Source organism: Babylonia areolata, chromosome 1, assembly GCF_041734735.1.
Source record: "Babylonia areolata isolate BAREFJ2019XMU chromosome 1, ASM4173473v1, whole genome shotgun sequence".
In the NCBI taxonomy this organism is placed as follows: domain Eukaryota; kingdom Metazoa; phylum Mollusca; class Gastropoda; order Neogastropoda; family Buccinidae; genus Babylonia; species Babylonia areolata.
This window is the reverse complement of record NC_134876.1, coordinates 49,373,631-49,385,220: the sequence shown is the minus strand read 5'-3', so window position 1 is coordinate 49,385,220 and position 11,590 is coordinate 49,373,631.

The window sequence follows — 11,590 nt, the reverse complement described above, 5'->3', positions numbered from 1 at the left end:
GAAGAAGAAGAAACGAGGAGAGATAAACAGGCAGCGGACGTGGAGGGAGAGGAAGAGAAGAGGAAAAGGGAAGGAAGAGGGGAAGAATAAGAAGGAGAAAGAGGAGGTGAAGGAGGTGGAGGAGGAGGAGGTGGAAGAGGGACAAACCGTAATGATGGAGATGAAAAAGACGGAAAAAAAAAACACACAAAAAAAACCGCATGTAAAAGAATCGAAACGGGAGAAGAGTCTGCTTGAAATTCGCGCTAAAGGACACAGGAAGTCATCGCGGAAACGAAACGAAACCCCACCCGCTCATCCGTGACCGAACGGCAGTGCCACGGTCACTGCACTTCCCAAAGAAATGACATGTTTCAGGCCGCAGCGACTCCGTGACTGGCTCTGCAGTGGTGCGAGTAAGTTGCGTTTAACGATTTTGACCTTGTATTTATTTCTCGTGTGTGCAAACCCCCGTGCCGTTGCCTATTGTGGAGACTAGCGTTAAAGACCTTACGTTTACGGTTAATGTATATGAGTGTGTGTGTGCGTGTGTGCGTGTGTGTGTCCGGGGGCGCCTATGTGTCTGAGAGAGAGAGAGAGAGAGAGAGAGAGAGAGAGAGAGAGAGAGAGAGAACAAATTTTGAGGTAGACATAAATACACAGATAAGCGCGCGCACGCACACACACACACACACATACACACGAGTCCTCACGTACTGGTCCAGCGGAAATGACACGAGAATTTATCATACATCTATTTTTAAACTCGAACTAATTACGAGTTGAAAGTTTCGGGCAATTAAATCTTGATTTGTTAACAGCACCATTTTGACGTGTTTTTTATTTGTTTTGTTTTTTTATATAGCTAACCACTGCCTTCAACAAGTCACCACAGGAGATAGCCCATAGCACCACCAAAGTGTACCAGTGCCAGTTAATTCATTTATTCACTGTAAAGATGCGGATCTGTCTGTGTGTGTGTGTGTGTGTGTGTGTGGTTGTGTGTGTGTGTGTGTGTGTGTGTGCGTGCTTGCGTGTGGAGTAGGAGGTGTGAGTGCAGGAGTGCGCGCTTTGTGTGTGTGTGTGTGTGTGTGTTTATATGTGTGTGTTTATGTGTGTGTGTGTGTGTGTGTGTGTGTGTGTGTGTGTGTGTGTGTGCAATCAGAATATCCCAATGTTTGTCAATCAAACGAGCACTTAACTCAGTTAAAAGGGATGAGGTAAAACGATACCGGCGCCATGTTTGGCAGGTGCCAGGAAACTGTCGACAGTGAAGGGCGTGGGAGAGACGGAGGACGGGAGATGGGGAAGAGAGACAACCCAGGACGTCCTTGTCAAGGGCACCATGACTTTGGGTCACTGTGACCTGCACGTGATGACAATAACACGATCGGAAACTGTCGACTTGATTTTGAGGCCAACCACACCTGACACCTGGACGGACTAAGGCAGAGTCGTTCAGTTTCAGTGGGGAGAAAACAGGCAGGATTACAGTGGTTGATTTACGTTCCGCGTCTCATAGTGGAGCTGACTGCTTTGATCCGAAAAAAATGAACAAAACAGCAATAACAACAACCACACACACACACACACACACACACACTCAAACGAACAAATTCCATGTAATCATTAGTTGTCCCTCATATTAGCACTGCTCGTGGTCCAGGAATTGAACCACGACATATCTACTGTTCTTTAATGTGTACATCATTTCCTGAACTGATAAACTTTTACCTGTTGTTTGTCAATAAAACAGAGATAAAGAATGACTACAATAATTCCACCGGACTACCAGAAGAAAAAAAAAATCTTCGAAAAAAAGAAGCAAGCGAAGGGAACCAGCAGGTTGATCCTCGGAAAGACCACACTGCAGTGAGTCTTATCAGTAGCAAAAGAGATATCCAGAAAGGCAGATTCTTTGATTCTCAAGTGAATATCGACCGTCTGGATGCAGAGTCAGTTCACAGCATTGGCATTGGATTGGCATTGGATCCGGGGGATCTCCACGTGGCCTTGTGGATGCGTTTGTGTGGGAAGATACTTCCTCCTATCACTAGCTGGTTCAGGGCGCACAGGTCTGCAAAGCGCTCACCATTCTCATTCATCTGTCCCAGTCCGTGTGTCCCCATGGTGTCCTCGTAGTCGGTGTTGTCCCTTCCGATCTTAGCGTTGAAATCTCCCATCAGTATGTTTATGTCTTTGGCTCCTCTTCTGTCTATCACTGTCTGTAGTTGTTGGTAGAAGTCGTCTTTCTTCTCTTCTTCCGCATTATTGGTGGGAGCATAGCACTGGATGATGTTCAGCCTGATGTCATTCTTCTTGGTGGTAAACTTGGCTGTGATGATGCGGGAGTTGACAGGTTCCCAGCCAATGAGTGCCCCCTGTGCCTCCGGATGTAGGAAGAGTGACAGATGACAATCCAACGTCTTCATTAATTTGTCAACCACAATTGTATGATTCCCACAGTGCGTCATGTAACAGCCAGAAGAGTGTTTACAGAATATATCAAAAGACAATTCGTATTTCAAGACAATTCTCATGTAGACATCTCTCCTATCTGATTACCCAGAAGAAAACAGTTTACGCTTACCTACAATTCAACAGAGGTCCAGGAGTTCCCTACCTTACGCAAAAAGCGTAAAAGCATTAAACGTGTGAAACATTTCCAGCCACCGTCACCAATTTTTCATTGCAAAAGATTTGGACACGTTTTGACAAGAGGCTGCTCGCTTGATAAGCCACGGTGAAAATGTTTTTCTTTTAAGGATTCATCAAAGGTCCAGTAGCCTTTTAGCCCATTCTGACAGTGAATTCATGATCTGCTGTGTTAAGGAAGCGGCACAGGAAGGCGAGGCCCGATCCAGTCGTTTCAACCTTCCCCGACCGAAGTGAAGATATGAGGGCAGCATGGAGTGCAAGGCAACACATGTGGCGTACCTTACCATCGTCTGTGACTGTCAGACAGGGGTTCGGACTGAAGCCACTTGCCAGACAATAATATTGCCAAAATGCCAGACTGTCTGGCTGCTTTGGTTTGTGTGTGTGTGTGTGTGTGTGTGTGTGTGTGTGTGTGTGTGTGTGTGTGTGTGTGTGTGTGTGTGTGTGTGTGTGTGTGTATGTGTGTTTTCATAGAGATCTTGGCAGGAAACAAAGTGACCTGCTGCCTTGCATTGGGATGCTACTCTGTTGCCATGACATTATGGTACTGGCACACAATACAGGTGGTGTGTCGTGCATTATCGTATATCATCTACCATGTACTTTACTGAATCACTAGAATTATTGTGTGCAAGAAGGATTTTATTTTTACGAATCTGAACGACGAAACGTTAATGCGAAAGCGAAGGATTGCAAAAGGTCCAAATTTATAATAAAATAAAGGAAACAGTCAGCAGAATTATATGACTCAGACAGTACAGGCATGGATGGTTCCACAGCAGATTTTGTAATGTTCTGTTGGAAAAGGGGAAGTGGTGATCTTGAGTTGGGAAGCCATTAATCAATGTAGGTTTTCAAAAGATAAAAGATTCGCAAACATCAAATAGAAGTAATTATTACATGCTTTCCCAAACGTGCCAAACAAGGTCATGATAATGATAGGAAAAATACAACAAGCAAAAGAACTGAATGCCATTTTCGGTAATGAATATTTTGTCAAATTAGCACAACAGCGTATCAAATAAAATAATGAATTGCCCAAGCTTAATGAAGACATCGGGAATAGGGATTGACATGGGGTTGCCATTGACTAATATAGATTACTATATGGATTACTTTGATATACACAAGTTTATTCACAGCTGCTTGTTATGGATTGGTGTGAATTTTGAAAAGACTTTTGATATCATCGATTCTGTTTTAAATAGACTTCGTGAAGATAGAATAGAATAGATGCATAAAAAATGTTGGACATCGGTTTTCATTGACATTGTAATGGTCAGTCGTTTCACTAATTTCACACACACACACACACATTATGAGTGTCCTATTTCTCAATCTGCTCTTTGATGACGCACAGTTTCGAATAACTCAAATTGCCGAGACAGAATGTTTTATTTCAACGTTGTTTTTTTTGTTTTTTGTTGTTGTTTTTTTTAGTGTAGCGAAAATTAGTTTAATTAAGGACACTTGTTTTAAAACGTGTTTGGGATATATGTTTACAAAGACGTTTCTAGTTCTGCGGTGTGCGTTAAGTGTACGTATACATAATATGGCAGACGTCTGCTCCAGTGTCAGATGGTGGTAACTGAGCTTAATTCGCTGTTAATTGCATTCCATCGTAATCCTCAAGCCCCCTTAATCAACAGTCAGATTGCCGAGAAGCGAGTATTCACAGAACTTTACGGCTTTGGTTGACGTCTGCAATTTTATGCAAGCCCTGCCTGTAGTAAAGGCAGCACTTTCCCTTTACACGCACGAACGCGCACACGACAGCATAGACACGCACGCATGCACACACACCTGTACACAGACGCACGCACGCGCGCGCGCGCGCGCGCACACACACACACACACACACACACAGAGGGAGAGAAACAGAGACAGAGTCAGAGACAGAGACAGAGAACGATTGTGCTGTCTGTAGAAAGGAAAACAACACATCCTGTTGTCACAGCCATCTTCTCTTCCTCTTCTGTACCCCCCCCCCCCCCCCCCGCCCCCTATCCCCTCCCCTCCACCTCAACTCCACCTGTCATCGTAGTCTAGCCACCACCCTCCTCACTCACCCCCCCAACCCCAGTCTTGAAATGTCCACCTGACTTTCTCCGCGCAAAGCACTAAGACTTGCGGTTTGGCCTTTTGTTCTGTTCCAATCGCAGGCGTATCCTTGCAGAAGGTTTCGTCGCGCCCTTAAATCTTGTCCCAGACAACGGTTTGGCTGTTGGTTGTCGTTATGGCGCCGTGCCATTTGCTAAAAGTGGAACCGAAAAGAGGCATCCTTCGCTGTTGTGTGCTTACAGCTGTTGCAGTTAAGCCGTATGGAGATTGTTCTATTTCTTATCATGTCATGTAAAAAAAAAAAAAACCCAACAAAAAACTGCTTACAGAATCTTTGGTAGTGCTGTTATTGGGTGGGGTCGGGGGTGGGGGTGGGGGTGGGGGCTGATGAAATGTAATTGTGTCATTGGATCATTTTATTGTATCATGCCATGTCTTTAAAAAAATCCTCACACTCGTATGTATGTCAGGGGTTGATTTGACCGTATCCGGTGTCCAAAAGAAGAACAAAAAGCGCACCAAATGAGCATGCTGCATACTGGACGTTGTGAAGATCTGAAAACATTAGTTAAGAAAAAAAAGAAAGAAAAAAAAAGAAAGAAGTTGAGCTGTTATGGTAACGTCATAAAAATCATTTGCCTTGCTAGAAGTGTGGAGTGGTGGCCTAATGGTAACGCGTCCGCGTATGAAGCGAGAGAATCTGAGCGCGCTGGTTCGAATCACGGCTCAGCCGCCGATATTTTCTCCCCCTCCACTAGACCTTGAGTGGTGGTCTGGACGCTAGTCATTCGGATGAGACGATAAACCGAGGTCCCGTGTGCAGCATGCACTTAGCGCACGTAAAAGAACCCACGGCAACAAAAGGGTTGTTCCTGGCAAAATTCTATAGAAAAATCCACTTCGATAGGAAAAACTAATAAAAACTGCACGCAGGAAAAAAACAAACAAACAAACAACAACAAAAATGGGTGGCGCTGTAGTATAGCGACGCACTCTCCCTGGGGAGAAGAGCAGCCCGAATTTCACACAGAGAAATCTGTTGTGATAAGAAGAAAAAGAAATACAGAATACAAATGAAACAACCCCCCCCCCCCCCCTTCTCCAAGTTTATGGCGACGTCGTACAATCCCCCCAAAGAAATGTTGAGGGAGGGACACGGACTGGAAGACTAAAAAAAAAACAAAAAAAAAACAAAAAAAAACCAACAAAAAACGATGGGTCATGGACCGACAACATCACAGAATGGACAGGAAAACCATTCAATACCAAGACTCAGGTCTTTACACACAGTCGACAGACCTGGAGGAATATGGTTAACAGTTCTTATGTGCGGCGTCCTAGTGACTTCACAGTGCTTAGGGAGAAGAAGAAGAAGATGATGATGATGATTATGATGATATGATGATGATGAAAAGAAGTACGGTATCAGCGCTGGAAGCGGGATGAGACATGCAATTCCAGTCATTTTGTATATCATGCTGTGTTGTATATGCCACAATGACAACATTGTCTTCTTCAACTGAAAAGTAAGTGGAAAAAAAATGTTGTGAAAAAATTCAGTACACACTGTATCATCTGTGTTGGAAGTGCATGAATGTTTGTTGACTACCAATATATATATATATATATATATATATTCAGTGGAATTATTCCCGTTATCAACATAGAGAAAGGAAAACTCAGAAAACTCAGTACTTGCTCTAGTAAATCATAGCTTTGGTTGATATTGGTTAAACATTCAGAAATCAACATGTTTAACAGACGTACACGTTCTGATATTTTTCGGGTCAGTTTTCCCACTTATCTCTGCTAAACTCTGTTCTCTCTCTCTCTCTGTCACTGTCTCTGTCTGTCTGTCTGTCTGTCTCTCTTTCTCTTTGCAAGCTCGGCTGCTCGCTCTCGTTTTCCTATGACCCCCTATCCAGATGTTCTATCCATTAACTATAGCAATCACCTCTAATGTTTTAGTTTCCGAGTTTGATGTCGACGGCACAGTTTAGTCTCATGTACGTGTAGTGTGCACATACACGCATGAACACACACACACACACACGCACGCACGCACGCACGTACACACACACCTGATTACGCATCTCGTATATAAACAGATAAGCAGAAAACGCGCCATTCGCACGCTCACTCATCTGACTCAGGTGTGGAATGCAAAGCTGAAAAAGTGATTTGGTTCATGTTGGAACTCTCTGAAACTTTGCCCCGTGAGGTCGTATAATTATGTACTTTTACTAAGGTAAACATCCTTGGAACCAGGTCGCGGATACGGCCTTTGATCTGAAGGTGATAAACCCGAAGATATAGATGAACACGTGTGTGTATGTGCGCGCACGCACACACACACACACGCACGCACGCACACACACACACACACACACACACACACACACACACACACACAGGCACATACACACACGCCGTGTTTGAACGTTCTCAATGAACATAAAAACTTTGGGTACTTAAGCAACAGTGAGCATGATTTCAAAATACAACCAAAATACAACTTTATACATATGTTATCTTTACGAGTTCAAATTATAGCTGAATGATCTACACTACCCAAGTCAGACGGCTCGGTAATATAACCTGCCTTCTCAAAGCGAAAACAAACCACGTAATGTAAAAATTAAATTCAGGAAGCAGTCAGATTTTGTTTTTCATCTTTTCTACCCTTTTTTTCCCCTATGACATAAACGCTTAGTTTTCGCTAGATCTGTTGCCTGTGCATATTCTTTCCATTGGATGACGGATATCGATAGTGTGTTGATCGGCGTCGTGACAGAATCAGTCGTTTCACTCTCCTAACACACTGCAGGAAGCCTAGTTGGTGGTAACACTTTCAATGTTGGAGGCGCTGATGCAGATTCAGTTCGTGTAGTAGGCGTTTGACTACTGAGCCAGTGTTCACCAGTTATCACGGTTCCAGACCACGTTTCAGCATGGTGATGTGTCCTTGGTAAAGGGCTTTACACCTTTTTTTTCTCCTGTATTCCACTTACGCTGGTATGAATGGATACCTCACCTTGGAGAAAGTCAAAACTGGCAGGAAGAAGAGGATTTGGTTCAGCCTTCCTACATTGTGCCCTAGACACGGTGAAATATGCGAATCCCTGTATTCGCTGTCCTGATGGTCCTAAAAGGCTATGTGACCTTTGAATTTCTACTCTTGAGTTGACAACGGAGCACTGTGTGAGAGAAACCATTACTTCATATCATAAACTAACCCACCCTTCTCGAAGAGGCGTCTGTCCAGCTAGACGGATTTGATAAACAAAATCTTCGTATCCGAGATTTCTCTTTGATTACCTGCCAGTACTGATCGTCACTAACTGGATTTCGATGATTTAACCATTCACAATAATAAGTGTTAATACTTTGATTTTCTTTACTTGATGTTCTGAAACAGAATTGAATGATTCAGCTTTTTTTTTTTTTTTTTTTTTTTTTTTTAAACACTTTCGTGAGTATTCATGCTTCAGTTTACGTGAATTTTATCGGTATATTTAATATATGAGTAAGTATACTCATGGACAAAAAACAATTTTTTCCGTCTGTTGTATTTTGTCTTAAAAATACCTGGTAAGCGGAAGCACAAATGCAGATGAAACCTTTTCAGACTGATTTTGCTATTTGCTTGCTCTGGGGAAATAGTTATGCCTTGCACTCGTTTTTTTTGTTTTTGTTTAGAATAGAACTTCCTTCTGTACGACTCAAACTGCTGCAAAACCTTGTGAAGCAATATAAATGTTCTGCAAGCCATTCCAAAAGAGCTATGCACTAAACAAGGGTGAAACGATTATTTCTGTTTCCTGCGTCGTTTCGCTTCTTGATAGTTTCAGTTTCAGTTTCACTTTCTCAAGGAGGCGTCACTGCGTTCGGACAAATCCATACACGCTACACCACATCTGTTGAGCAGATGCCTGACCAGCAGCATAACCCAACGCGCTTAGTCAGGCCTTGAGTGCATGCTTACATATTTGTGTACCTATGAAAGTGGATTTCATTTTACGTAATTTCGCCAGAGGACAACACTCTCGTTGCCATGGGTTCTTTTTCAGTGCGCCAAGTGCGTGCTGCACACGGGACCTCGGTTTATCGTCTCATCCGAAAGACTTGACGCTCAGTTTGATTTTCCAGTCAAACTTAGGAGAAAGGGCGAGAGCGGGATTCGAACCCACACCCTCACGGACTCTCTGTATTGGCAGCTGAGCGTCTTAACCATTCTGCCACCTTCCTCCACGCTTCTTGATAACTTATCGCCACTGTACGGCTGTCACAGTCAGAATATGTTTTGTTCTCAAAATACGACTGCAGATAATAATTTTCACAAAGCAGACGTTACGGCTTGCGTAAATTGCACAGCAGAAACCACAGATTGCGAGAATGTTTGGTTGGTCGTCTGTGGGAAGAAAATTGTCCATTAAAAACATCTTGTAATCAAACTATATGGATCTAGTTAAAGTGGTTTCTCTTAATCTACTTTTGTTTGAGAAAGCAAGTGTTTAACCATTTTATTTGAAACAAGAACTGTTTGCTAGTGCTACAATTTTACACAAACGTGCCCAAATCACCTTGCAGTGAACGGACAGTAAACCAATGGGTAGAAGAAAGAATTCACACACAGAATGTCCGTCTCTGGACCAAAAAGCACCCTGTACACGAAGCTAAAGAAGAAGAAAGAGAAAGCGTGATTCTTGAAGGAAATGAACCCCGCGACTGACAAAACATACCAGTCATATTAAAAAAAATTGACAATAAACTAGGTGATTCCGAATGCATCGTTTAGCGGGTGTCAGAACTCTTTTGTGTATGGTTATGTGGAGCAACGTTCAGTCATACTCGGCCTGGCAGGTTTTTTTAAGACTATCTTGTTGTGAACTTTCGGGGCAGGCACCGCAGGTACGCTGATGATTTAGCCGTATTTCGACAGGTGACTGAAGTATTGTGTTTTGCTTCGTGTCAAACAATGTCAGGTTTGGGTAACCTGATTACCACATTTCCTTCTTTCTCTGTCTGTCTGATTCTCTGTCTGTCAGTCTGTATATCTGTCAGTCTATCAGTCTGTCTGCCTGTTTGTCTGTCAGTCAGTCAGTCATTCAGTTAGTCTGTCTGTCTGTCTCTCCGCTTTGTCTCCTATAACCCTCTCTTTCCTACTTTTGTCTTTCTCTTCATATGTGATTGTTATCCTAAACAATATGTTTACGTGTATACATGTGCACACATGTTCATGACTCTAATCCTTTCCGTCATTTGAAATGAATATGATACTGGATCATTTTTCCCTTGTCTTTTTTTTTTTTTTTGTTTTTGTTGTTGTTGGTATTTTGTTTGTAAACACATTTCATTATCAAATTCTTATTTTCTTCCCCCCTCATCCCACCCCCCACCCCACCCCCATTATCCCCCCTTTCAAGGGGTGGACAAAAACATTGTTTGCTTATTTTTATTACCCTCGGAATTAGAATTCTCTCTCTCTCTCTCTCTCTCTCTCTCTCTCTCTCTCTCTCTCTCTCTCTCTCTCCCCTCCCCCACATGTCCCTCACTGTGTGTGTGTGTGTGTGTGTGTGTGTGTGTGTGTGTGTGTGTGTGTGTGTTGTTTTGTTTTGATTGATGCATATTTTTTTCCTCTGTTGTGTATCTCTACTAACACCATGCTTTCATTTGATTAAATATTGTGTAGTGTAGACCCTATTCAGGGCGGGGACTGGATGTAAAAAAGCACACCAGTGCTTATCTATTATCCTCGAAATAAAGAATTTGTCTTGTCTTGTCTTGTCACTTCTTTCCTCCCCCCCCCCCCCCCTTTTCCCACCGTCAGTTCCTATATCCAGTCTCTGTTCCTCTTTTGATTTGCTTCACCTTCCATTTGCTTCACTCCCCCTCTCCTTCGCACTCTTCTCTCTGACACATCTTCACCTCTCTCTCTCTCCCTCCCTCTCTCTCTCTCTCTCCTCTTCCCGTCCCCCCCCCTCCCCCCACCTTCCAGTTTTTCTTTTGACTTCCCCCTTTTTCTCTCATCCCTTCTTTCTTCTCACACACTCTCTACTCTCCCCCTGCCTATTTCTTAGCCCTCTCTTCTCTCCCTCTTCCATCACTCTCACTGTCTCGATATATACATCCTCCCTCTCTAAAGAATAGATTCAAGTTGGAAGAACAGACCATAACTAACATATAAATCCTTGAATGAAAACGCTTTGAGTTCTAGAGTTCTAAGATATAAAGTGAGAACAGATTGGAAGAGTATCAGTATCAGTAGCTCAAGGAGGCGTCACTGCGTTCGGACAAATCCATATACGCTACACCACATCTGCCAAGCAGATAACCCAACGCGCTTAGTCAGGCCTTGAGAAAAAAAAGAAAGAAAAAAAAAGGTATATATATATATATAGTAGTAATGAAAATAATGATAAAATAATAATAATAATAATAATAATAATAATAATAATAATAATAATAAATAAATAAATAAATAAATAATTAAATAAATAAGACAACAATGATGATAAATAAGCAAATAAATATAAAACATGAAGACACACATTCACACATACACTCACACATGCATAACAGATATGCCCCCAAAACGCAGTTTCATAGATATGAAAGCACAGTCAAATACATATAAACGTACATGAGCTCCAAGACACACACACACACACACACACACCACAAATTTCCCTGCACCTCCTCTACCCCCTCCTCCACACACTCGGAGTTTCTAGTCTATGTATCGCAGCTTCCACGGCACACACACCCACACACACACACAAACACGCACAAACACGCACACGCACACACACTCACACACACAGATGAACACTTACTTGTACAAGCACACACACACACGTCCATATCTCCCACCCCCAACCCCACACACATA